Below are 12,011 nucleotides of genomic sequence, written 5' to 3'. Positions count from 1 at the left end.
GTCCCTCAAATTACTTACCCCCATTCCTCCTCTAATGATGAGATGCTTCGCTCTATTGCACAAGGACAGAAAGACATTCAGAATACACTTAACTCTACCATAAACGGTCTGAACTCCACTTTACAAGCTCCCATCTCCCGTTTGAAACCATCATCTACCCCCAACAATCAACCTTCAAGCTCCAGTGCACTTCCTTCTCAATCCTTACCTAACCCAAAGGGCAGAATCAATGCCATCAGTTTGAGGTCCGGAACCACATTGCAAGAGAGGAGTCCAAAGGAGCCGAGCTCAAAAGAAGACATTCAAGTTGAAGACATTGTTGAGGTAGAGGATGTTGAAGAGGAGGATGAAGTACAAGACATGGTTGAAGAAGAAGAGGCTCAACCAAGGAATGGAGTATCAAAAGAAGATGAAGTTACAAGAGAAGCCATTCCCATTCTATTTCCACACCTTGCTAGGAAATCCAGAAAGCAGATGGTGCTAGACCCCAAGATGGTGGAGATCTTCAAAAAGGTTGAGGTAACTATTCCCCTTTTTGATGTCATTCACCAGGTACCTAATTATGCTAAGTTTCTAAAAGATTTATGCATGAATAAAGATAAAATACATAATTTAGAAACTATTCCACTAGGTAGCTCTATTTCTGCTTTAATGGGTGCTGTACCGGAAAAATATAGTGATCCGGGTCCATGCATGGTTACTATTACTATTGAGGGTATACAATTTTATGACTGCATGTGTGATTTATGTGTGTGTTTGAGTATTATTCCATTATCTATATATGATGCCTTGAGGCTCCCTCCCTTAAAAAGGTCGGCAGCACATTTTATTTTGGCAGATAAAAGTATAATCTCAGTGGTTGGAGTTGCTGAGGACGTGCTGGTGAGTATTAAGGGGCTGACATTCCCTATTGACTTCTATATCTTGGAGATGCCCCCTAATGACTCAGGAAGACCATCATCCATCCTGCTTGGAAGGCCATTTCTGAAGACTTCAAGGTTCAAATTGGATGCCTTCTCAGGAACTTACTCTTTTGAGATAGATGGCAAAGCAGTGAGCTTCAACCTGGATGAAGCTATGGAGCATCCTCCAGAAGATCATTCCATCTTCCAGTGCGACATCATTGATGAGATAGTGGCTGCTGTTCACCAAGAAGAAGTAGAAGAGACGCACATGGAGCAAGGTGCAAGTGTGGGAAAGCCCTTTGAACAAGATGAAGACACCTTGCCACCACCAATGGCTCCAGATGATCAAGTGCCTAGCCATGAGTAGAAAATGGAGTTGAAGCCCCTCCCACCCCACCTCAAGTATGCTTACCTTGAGGATAATCAGAAGCTCCCAGTTATTATTGCAAGGGAACTCACTTCCCAATAGGAGGAGAAGTTGCTTAGTGTGCTGAGAAGACACAAGAAAGCTATTGGGTGGAGCTTGGCGAATATAGTAGGCATCAGCCCTCAAGTTTGTGAGCACCGTATATTTTTAGAAGAGGGAGCAAGTCCTGTCCGTCAACCTCAAAGGCGGTTGAACCCCACCATCCTAGAAGTTGTCAAGAAGGAAGTGACCAGACTACTTGAAGCTGACATCATCTACCCCATCTCAGATAGTGAATGGGTTAGCCCAGTACAAGTGGTGCCCAAGAAGTCTGGAGTCACAACAGTGAAAAATGAGCATGGAGAGCTCCTGACAACTAGAGTGCAGAACTCTTGGAGGGTGTGCATTGATTACAGGCGCCTCAACCAAGCTACTCGTAAGGATCACTACCCGCTGTCCTTCATCGATCAGATGCTTGATCGCTTGTCAAGTAAATCACACTACTGTTTTCTAGATGGGTACACTGGCTATTTTCAAATTCATATAGCTCCTGAAGATCAGGAGAAAACTACTTTTACATGTCCCTTTGGAACGTATGCATACAAGAGGATGCATTTTGGCTTATGTAATGCACCAGCTACGTTTCAAATGTGCATGATAAGCATTTTCTCAGATCTCCTTGAGAACTTGTATGGAAATTTTCATGGATAACTTTAGTGTGTATGGTGATTCATTTAACCTTTGCTTGGATAGTTTAGCTAGAGTATTAGACAGGTGTGTTAGTTCAAACCTTGTATTAAATTTTAAAAAATGTCATTTTATGGTAAAACAAGGTATTGTTCTAGGACATGTTGTTTCTAATACTGGTATTTCTGTAGACCCAGCAAAGGTAGATGTCATTTCTAGTTTACCTTACCCCTCCTCCGTGAGGGAAGTCTTTTCGTTCCTTGGTCATGCAGATTTCTATCGGAGATTTATCAAGGACTTCAGTAAGGTAGCATTGCCTTTATCCCGGTTGCTGCAGAAGGATGTTGAGTTCGAGCTGAGTGAGGACAGCATGGAAGCGTTTGATAAGCTAAAGATCACCTTGACTCAAGCTCCGATTGTGAGAGGACCAGACTAGAGCCAGCCATTTCAGATTATGTGTGATGCCTCCAACTATGCAGTGGGAGCGGCGCTGGCTCAGCGCGAAGGTAAGGACCCTTTTATAACTGCTTATGCTTCTAAGACCTTAGACGCTGCTCAGTCTAATTACACTACCACTGAAAAAGAGCTTCTGGCTATTATTTTTGCTCTGGATAAATTCCGAGCCTACTTACTTGGTACTAAGGTGGTAGTATACTCAAACCATGCAGCTCTAAAATATTTGTTGGCTAAAAAAGAGTCCAAACCAAGGTTAATACGTTGGATATTATTGCTGCAAGAATTTGATTTGGAGATCAAAGATAGGAGTGGTTCCCAGAATTTAGTGGCGGACCACTTGAGTCGCTTAGAGCACATTAAGAATGACTCCACTCCTATCAATGATGCTTTTCCATTTGATAGCTTGCATTCAATATCTGAGGTAGTTCTCTGGTATGCATCTATAGCTAATTATTTAGTTAGTCATACCTTCCCTCCCAATTTTACTAAGCATCAAAAGGACAAGCTTAAAAGCGAGTCCAAATATTATATATGGGATGACCCATATTTATGGAGGTATGGTGCTGACCAGATAATTAGAAGGTGTGTGCCTCAATCAAAATTCCAGTCAATTTTAGAGGCCTGCCACTCCTCTGAGAGTGGTGGACATTTTGGTCTTCAAAGAACAGCTAGAAAAATTTTAGACTGTGGATTCTGGTGGCCCACTCTTTTTAAGGATGCTACTGCCTTCTGTAAATCTTGCTCTCCATGCCAAAGGTTTGGAAATATATCCAAGAGGGATGAGATGCCCCCAACAACTTATGTTGTTCTATGAAATTTTTGATGTTTGGGGCATTGACTTCATGGGTCCATTTCCAAACTCTAGTGGTTTCTTGTATATATTGTTAGTTGTTGATTATGTTTCTAAATGGGTGGAAGCAATTCCTACCCGTACTGATGATGCTAACGTTGTTGTCTCCTTTGATAGAAATCATATTATCTGTCGCTTTGGATCACCACGAGCAATCGTGAGTGATCAAGGCACTCATTTTTGTAACAAGAGATTAACAGGTCTACTGAAGAAACATGGCGTTATTCACAAGGTAGCAACGGCTTACCATCCCCAGACCAATGGGTAATCCGAGGTGTCTAACAGAGAGATAAAGCGCATACTAGAGAATATTGTCAAGCCTCATAGGAAGAACTGGAGCACCAGACTTGTAGATGCGCTTTGGGCTTATCGGACAGCGTACAAGACACCCATCGGGATGAGTCCCTTCCGTCTAGTCTACGGAAAGGCTTGTCACCTCCCAGTAGAGGTGGAACACAAGGCTTTCTAGGCTGTAAGGGAATGCAACATGGGATTTGAGAAAGTCGGTGCTGAAAGGAAGTTGCAACTAGCAAAACTGGAGAACCTTCGACTCGAAGCATATGACAACTCCAGGCTATACAAGGAGAGGGTGAAGGCTGTGCATGACAAGCATATCAAGAGAAGAGAATTCAGACCTGGGGAGTTGGTTCTCCTTTACAACTCAAGATTGAGGCTCATGCCAGGCAAGCTGAGATCAAGGTGGGAAAGCCCCTATAGAGTAGAGAAGGCAGAGCCATACGGAGTCTTCCACCTGAGTCATCCTTCAAGCTCCAAATTTATCAAAGTCAATGGCCACCACTTGAAGCTGTATCATAGTGAGAAAATGAAGGACAATAAAGAGCTAGAGGTCTTCCTCTTAGAGGATCCACCAACAGAAGAAGATTGAGCTTGTGGACCGTCCAACTTAAGGACGTAAAAGCAAAGTGCTAGGTAAGAGACAACCCACCATGGTATGATCGTCCCTTTTCATTCCTAGTTTTATTTTATTTTGTCTTTATCAGTGTTCATTCATAATTTCTGCATAATCACCTGTATTAAAAAAAACGCATTCGACGCGCAAGCGTCTAGGATGTGCACGCGTCGCTTGTGAATGCGAAAAGAATAGGAATTGAACAGAGAGTTACGCGAAATTGGCGCTGAAACCATGCTCTACGTGCAAACAAGCCCACGCATACGCGTACTTCACGCGTGCGCGTCGCTTGCGTTGTTAGCCACCCACGCGTAAGCGTCTATGACGCATACGCGTGACCTTGGAATTCGACGTAAATAGCATGCTGAACAGAGAGTTGTGATGGTTTGGGGCTGGAACTGTGCTATAGGCACAAATTTACCATGCGTACGCGTCCCTGACGCATCTGCGTCAGTTTCACTATGTGGCTATCCACGTGTGCGCGTACCTGACGCGCACGCGTCATATGGCTTTTTGGCTCCAGTGCAGTTCAACCCGAGAGTTGTGCGTGCGTGGGGCTGCTCTCGCGCGACTCGCACGACCAAGGGCACGCGTACGCGTGCCAGACGCTTACGCGTCACTATCAAATCTGCGCGACGCACGCGTACATGTGTTGTACACATACGCATCGCATGCGCCGCCTCACCTACACAGTACACCGCCCAGATTTTATCTTTCCCCCTCCCAAATCCTACTTCTTTTTCATTCCTAATTCTTTCTTCTTCCTTCTTTCTTCATTATTCCTTCTTACTATCTACTACTTTCTTCCTCCCTTTTTTATCTTCTACCTCTGGTTCTTTTCTTCCTATCCTCTACTCCTTCATTCTTCTTTCAATTATTGCATTTAATTATTTTTCTTTCTTCTCAAATTTTATATTATCTTAGTTATTTATGGTTTTTTTTTCATGCATTTTTATGTTGGTGTTGGAGCTTTATTTGGATGTTGTTTTATTAATAATTGTGGATCTTATGAGGAGTAATTTGACAATTGACATTTTATTAAGGGATCTCATATACACTTGGATTGATTATTTTTAATTCCTATTTTCACATTGCACACCAAGTGTTTGTGGAAAAGCTCTCATGGCATTTTGAATCTTATTTTCTTCTACTCTTACACTTTAATGCCTCTTTTTCACAACACTTGGACTCCACATGTATTTGGGATTATCATTCACAATTGTCATCATACAAGTACTCTTTAATTTGGCACATTTAATAATTGATGCTTGAGTTATGCTTCTCATGCCTATTACTCGCTTGCTTTTAACCCTCTTGCATCTAATTGTTATAAATTGCCTTTCTGAATTTTACTTAATGTCTTCCATGCATGTTGTAGCTACCATGTATAGGACATCATCATTACTTTGGCATTCATTATTACTTGGATTCCCCTCCTTCCAATTGTTAGTACTCTATATTTGAATTTAATTCTCCATCTTCCTTCTTTTTTTTAGGATGGCCACTAAAAAGGGAAAGGAGAGAGCTTCTGAAAAGCCACCGGCAAGGAAAGAAACCAAGAGAACTCCGGCTAAGGCGCCACCATCTACCAGCGTCAAGCCGCCAACAAAGCGGGTAAAGAGGATCGTTAAAGTTAATGAAGCAGGGAAAGCCTTTCCCGCACGGGACTCCACCCGGTTCACCAACTGTTACAGCGAGCAGATGTTCCACATCCTAGCTGAGAGGAACTACAATAATGAGCATCTACTCATTGTCCCAACACATTTTATTGATTTTGTAGAGTCTCGCAACGAGAGGAGGCAGTGGGGATTTTTGAGGAGGCAACCGCAAGAGGCTAACCTATCTTGGGTAGTTGAATTCTATTCCAACTTTTACTCGTCTACTCTACAGTCTGTCTATGTTCGTCAGACGCGGGTACCTGTCTCCGAGGGTGCCTGATAAACCCATATTTTATGAAATATTTTGTGCTTAATCTGAGTGATTTATTCAATCCTTCACCCACTTATTCTAATTAATTGCATGGTTTTACTTTCCCTTCCTTATTATGTGATGTATGTGAAAAACATGTTTCCTATGCTTAAAAATAATTATTTTGATTACCCTTTATCTCCATTCGATGTCGTGATTAGTGTGTTGAGTAGTTTCAGATCTTCTAAGGCAGGAATGACTTAAAGGATGGAAAGGAAACATACAAAAATGGAAGGAAAGCACCAAACGGAGTTTTTGAAGAAACTGGCATCCACGCGATCGCATGGGCGACGCGGCCACATGCCAGTGCGAAAAGGCATTGACGCGGCCGCATGACTGACGCGACCGCGTGACAAGGAAAACTCCGAATGACGCGACCGCGTGACCCACGCGGACGCGTGACAGAGGCCACGCACCAGAAATTGCAGAAAACACTCATAGCAAATTCTGAAGCCCTTTTTGGCCCAAATCCAAGTCCAGAAGGCATAGACCAGAGGTTATGAAGTGGAAGAATGCATCCATTCAAGGAGAGTCTCCACTTTAGTTAGTTTTCATGATTTAGATTTAGTTTTGAGAGGGAGATTCTCTCCTCTCTCTTTAGGATTAGGATTTAGATTTAGGATTTTATGCGCTTTCAGGATTATCTCTTTATCAGGTTCAATATTCCTTTTTATTATTTTCTCAATTTTATTTATGAATTCTTCTATGTTACAAATTACTCTTTGAATTAATGTTATTTGAGGTATTTCAGTTTAATATTGCTTTCTTTTATTTACATTGTTGTTATTCCCATCTGAAGACATTTTTATTCCAGTAGATTTACTTTTCTCCTTTTGGTCTTGGTTAAGAAATCAGTAACTCAGGAGTTATCAAACTCAAACATGATTGATAATTGTTATCTTTGTTAATTAAATTGAACTTCAATAATCCCAATCTTTTCTTAGGAAATAAATAGGATCCGAAGATCAAACCAATTAATCCCTTGACCTTCCTTTGCTTTAGTAAAGGTTAACAAAGTGGAATTAAGATTCAATTTTCATCATCATTGATAAGGATAGCTAGGATAGGACCTCTAATTTCTCATACTTTGCCAAAAGTTTATTTACAGTCATCTATTTATTTTACTTGTCGTTTAAATTACTTGTTCTTCATTTACTTTAATTGCTAATTAAACCATTCGCTCCTCATTCTCAAAACCCCAATTTACAACCTCCATAACCAATAATAAGAACATACTTCCCTGCAGTTTCTTGAGAAGACGACCCGAGGTTTGAATACTTCGGTTATCAATTTATTTAGGGGTTTGTTACTTGTGACAACCAAAACGTTTGTACGAAGGATTTCTGTTGGTTTAGAGACTATATCTACAACGCGACTGTTTTTATAAAATTCTTTACTGGCAAAAATCCCGACGTTCAAAATGGCGCCGTTGCCAGGGATCTACAATTGTGTGCCTTATTATTGGTCATTGTAAATATTTTTCTTTTACTTGTTTATTTGCTTTATTTTCCCTTTTTATTCCCATTAGCTACTATGTCACCCCTCTCGCTTTGAGTTTGGTTCTAATATTGTTGAAAGGAATGAAAGTTATAATAGGAACATGCATCAAGGTCAGAGCAATCAAAGATGGATGGAGCCAAGAGGATCTGATCAACCCTTTAGGCAACAACACCCTCCAAGATGTCATGGACAAAGACCATTCTACAATGCATACCAAGCAAATAGACATGGTGGACAACCTTGTAGTTACCAACAAGCCCCACCCTATGCTTATAGGCCATCCTCTCAACACAACCTTGAACCACCACACTCACAAGCTCCTTTTCACCATTCACTACCGTATGATCCTCATCTATCCCGATTCCAGTCCAATTACTCCCAAACATCACCACTTCCCCATGTACCATATCCAAATCTATCACCCCGAGAATCAGAAGTTCGCCTCAAGGAAATAGTAGATCCACTTCAAGCAACCCTTCATCAACTAGAGCAAGCAATAAGTCAATTATCTTCTAGACGTTTGAACATTCAAGGGCTTCCCAGAGCCCCATGTGGACAATCTAACGAAGAGCGTAGCATGAAGGAGATACTAGAAACTCCAGTGGACAAGACAAAGCATGGCTTCGTCCTGGAACAAGTAGAGGAAGCTGTCATTATTAAAGAAGAAGAGTTGGTTGAAGACTTAGGAGACGCTGAACTTCCATGGGAATCCAGAGTTATGGAAAATTCTGTCAAGGACGTTACAATCGATGCTAAGGAGGACAGTGCCCAACCCCCACGTAATGAACTTGCATCCGCGAGTGAATTCTCTGAGATCGAAGAATCTTCCCCAAGTGAATACGAAGATGATGCGGAGGTAGATTTCTCTCAACCTCCAGTCTATGACTTAAGTGATGAGGAAGACATAGATGGCTTTGATCAAGACATAGATACATTTGAAGAATCTTGCAAAGAAGTGGAGAAATTCACAGAATAGCACAAGGGAGTAGAACTCACAGAACCACTGGAACCACCTCTCCAAGGCCATTACCACCCAATACAAGTTTCAAGTGGGTACAATCCTTAACCTTTAACTGTGTTTTTCCACTTGAATATGGTTTGCTTGAAACAGATGGCCAGCTTAGAGCTCTCTGCGGCTTTAAGAGTAAGCGGAAAATGGCTCGTACTCAGAGCTGGTGAATAAGGTTTAATAAGGTTGCACGCTTCAACTCGAAGTGCACGGATTGGCATCATGATCAATCGGATGGATCTCGGAAAACGTTTGGTTATCCTGGTGAGAATATAATTTCTAAACCGCCCAGATGGAAAAGTATAGATCAAGACGAAGGTGGATTTAAAAGCAAAGTTTGGGATCCTGGAATCTATACTGACATTCGTCACCCCGGGAGCCTGACAATCTATTTGAAGCTGCTCAGAAGCTTTACATACCTAGTTTGGGACCCCGGAGGCTATTGGCATTCCAAGCATTGGTGGAGATTTATGGATGAATTCAAGCATAAGCCACCATAACAAGAAGCTCATCCAATGTCCAACTTAAGGACTTTAACTAAAAGTACCAGGTGGGAGACAACCCACCATGGTATGATCGTTCCTTTTTCAATTTAGTTTTATTTGTTTTCAAGTTTTATTCATTTTATTATATTGAACCTGGAGTTTTGCATCGCATTCATATTAATCATTACATTCTGCATACTGCTTAATTGCATACCTGCATAAAAAAAAAAGGGTGTGCGACGCGACCGCATCATTCATGCGATCACGTCAAGTTGCGAAAAACACTTTCCACGCGACCGCGTCATTCACGCGGCCGCGTGATCTGGAGATCGGCGTAAAGATCCAACGTCCAGAAAGTTAGGCTGGAATCGTGCGGCCATTGTGCGTTTTGCACAAAACTCCCACGCGGTCGCGTCCCTGACGCGATCGCGTCGCATGGATTACACAACATCCCAAAAGGAGATAGAGAGTTGCGCTGAAACGACGCTGGATTCGTGCGTTTAGCATAATTTCCAGCGATGCGATCGCATGCCTCAGGCGATCGCGTCATTCACTCTTTAGCTATTACATGCGATCGCGCCACTCAGGCGATCGCGTCAACCACCATTTCAGCCCAGCCACACGACCGCGTGCCCCACGCGATCACGTGGATTCAAATTTATAACCCCTCCAGTCACGCGAACCCTACCATTCGCCCCCCCAACCCTTCTTCTTCCTTTCTTCTTCTCCAACCAAGCACCACCACCCAGCCACCATCACACCCCCTCTGCCGCGCCAAACGCCACCGCCACCATCCCCCAGCCACCTCTCTGCCCCACTCTCTTTAATTCGCCTACCAGGTTCCAACGAACGCCACCCTTCTATCCATTCGTAGTTAATTCATATTTTTCTGTTTATGTTCATAATTAGGCTAGTTAGATATGCATGGTGTAGTGTATTTTAGGTTGTTAGGTAGCCTAGGATGTGGTTAGTGGATTTAGACCTATTTAATTGCGCTGTTCGTGTTTCTTGTTTTATCAATTTGCAATTCTGCTGTTGCTATAAAGTTAGTAATGTTCATATGCTGCTCTTCAAGTTCATGCTGCTCTGCTCTTTCTTATTCATACTATTTAATTGCAGATTTTCTTTTGATTCATATGAACTATTCTGTTGCTGCTTATTTTCCGGGACAATCCAATTTTAGCCGGAATGCTGCCCAAATTTCTGTAAAATATTTTCATTCATGTCTTGGTTTTGGCATTTTCAACTGTGCTTTCCTTAGATTTAACCAAACCAATTCATGAATGCCAGGGAAAGCTTTCTCATTCTCTTTGATTTCCTGGTTCATAATCCGCATTTTTGATGTTTAGATTCCAATTTTTGCTATTTCTATATCTATCTGAATCATCATCAACTTAATTTCCATGTTTGGATATGAGTTACCTATAGCTTCTATTTGTGAATGCCTGTTACTAGGAATATGATCATTATGCCACTTACTTTACCCACTTTTTACTAACTCACTAATTTTAACTTCCTAAACTATTTTTCGTTTCTAACCAAACCTAACCTTTCAAAACATTTTTTTCTGGTTTTTCACTTTCTTTTAACATTCTAACCAAGGCATGATGATACTTTTTCTAATTAACTTGATCTGAAGTATATTTTGGATTGTGACATTTTTCTTCTCAGTATTCTAACTCTTGTACAATCCTTAATGCAATTTTGCTTAACTCAATCTCCTTATCCTATTGCTCCTTTGCCACTTTGTGTTTCTTTTGACTATTTGCCTATTTATTTTTCTGTTTTTATTATATCCTGGTTTTCTGTCTTTCAGGATGTCTTCCAGCCAAAGAAAAGGAAAAGCAAAGGCTACTACTGGCAAACGTAAAAGAGGAGAATCTGCTATGTCCATCATGGATATCATGCACGATGACTCCAGGCGGGAGAAAAACTTTACCCCGCAGGAGAAGGCCGACCAGCTACTCCCTGCTACTGATCCAGTAAAGTTTGCAAACCGATACTGTGAGCTGAAGTATCCTGTGTTTGCAACCTCCAGGAACCTGTACCTGGAGAGGACTCTGAAGATCCCAGAAGAACTCCAGCAATACACCTCTGATTAGATCAAACAAAGAGGCTGGTTCTTCCTGGAAAGAAACCTGACTGAGGTCAATGCATCTTGGGTAAGGGAATTCTACTGCAATTACTTCAAGACTTCCCTAGATGCAGTGAACCTTAGGGGGAAGCAAATTCTGGTCACTGAAGAGGCCATTGAAGATGTTCTGAAGCTTCTGCCTAAATCTGATCAGCTGGATGGTTATCAAAAAGCTGAGGAAGATATGCGCTTCATGAAGTTTGATTGGGATGCAGTCAAGGCCAGGATAGCCCTTGACCCGACCGTTCCTTGGATTATGGGTCAGAACACTACCATGCCAAAGGGAATCAAGCAAATTTACTTGAATGATGAGGCTCGGCTATGGCATCAGTTACTTAGCAACTTCATTATGCCGAGTACTCACGAGACTGAGATACCAGCCGCTATGATCACCCTCCTATGGTGTGTGATAGAGGGTAAGGACCTGTACCTGCCACGCTTTATCCGATACTATATGGCCAGGGTCCACGTCCGAGGCACTCTTCCCTTTCCTTATCTGATTACACAGTTAGGCCGTCGAGCTGACGTGCCTTGGGAGGATGCTGATGAAAAGCCACCTGCTACAGAATGCAAGAAGATTATCCCTCACAGCAGGAACTTTCTGGCTTTGGGCTACAGACCTCCTTTCCTCACTGCTACTACTGAGACAGCCACACCATCTGCCAGCCCCTCTTCCTCTACAGCTACCCCTGCCATCACCA

This window comes from Arachis ipaensis, chromosome B09, assembly GCF_000816755.2.
Source record: "Arachis ipaensis cultivar K30076 chromosome B09, Araip1.1, whole genome shotgun sequence".
Lineage (NCBI taxonomy): Eukaryota > Viridiplantae > Streptophyta > Magnoliopsida > Fabales > Fabaceae > Arachis > Arachis ipaensis.
Note: the sequence above shows the minus strand (reverse complement) of the source record.